Source organism: Petaurus breviceps, unplaced genomic scaffold (genome assembly GCF_028583685.1).
Source record: "Petaurus breviceps papuanus isolate PSGF00001 unplaced genomic scaffold, PetGlider_PUasm1.0 111, whole genome shotgun sequence".
In the NCBI taxonomy this organism is placed as follows: Eukaryota; Metazoa; Chordata; class Mammalia; order Diprotodontia; family Petauridae; genus Petaurus; species Petaurus breviceps.
In genome coordinates this window covers 1,097,112-1,097,937 of record NW_027185600.1, presented here as the reverse complement: position 1 = coordinate 1,097,937, position 826 = coordinate 1,097,112, and the positions used below count along the sequence as shown (strand labels likewise).

Sequence of the window (826 nt, the reverse complement as noted above, 5' to 3'; positions counted from 1 at the left end):
CCCCCAAGAAGAAGGAGAGCAAAATCAGCACGAGCAAGAACTCCAGGCTCCTCCCCACCAGAGCCAAGAGGATTCAGAAGGAACTGGAGGACATCTCCTTAGACCCACCTCCCAAATGCAGTGCTGGTCCCAAAGGTGACAACATCTACAAATGGAGATCGACTATTCTGGGGCCTCCAGGGTCAGTCTGTGAGGAGGGAGTCTTCTTCCTCAACATCACCTTCACACCACAGTATCCCTTCAAGCCTCCAAAGGTCATGTTCTGGACAAGAATTTATCACTGTAACATCAATAGCCAAGGGGTGATCTGTTTGGATATTCTGAAGGACAACTGGAACCGGGCCCTCACCATCTCTCCCAGCTCACTGACTGCAACCCTTCAGACCCCTTAGTGGGACGTGTCGCCACTCAGTATATGACCAACAGAGCAGAACACTACAGAACGTCCAGGCAGTGGACCAAGAGATATGCTACATAAATTGGGTTTTCACCAAAATTTGTCTGTGATGGAAAGAGCTACTTATGATTTTGAAAGGTTGGGGGAGGGTGGGAGCTGACAAAGAGTACAATATTTCTATAACAGATTTTATTCAGTCTTTTATTTCCTGAAATTCTGTTGTTGTAACTTAAGGTATCTTGCTACAATAGACAGTTAGAATTGGTAATAGCATCTTTTAAGACTGTCGTTAGTTCTACAATATTAGCTCAAATCTAGTACAGAAAAGAATGTACACTTAAGATATTTGGGTTCTGTTGCTTGAAATACGTAAAAGATTAAAAACAGATTAATTTTGTACATGTACACATGGTATTGATGGAAAATCCT

At 43.0% G+C, this 826-nt stretch overlaps 1 pseudogene; it reads left to right on the top strand.

Moving 5' to 3' along the window:
- Window positions 1-2: 2 nt before the first annotated feature.
- LOC138157116 (ubiquitin-conjugating enzyme E2 E1 pseudogene) lies at window positions 3-478 on the top strand (annotated as a pseudogene).
- Window positions 479-826: the final 348 nt, after the last annotated feature.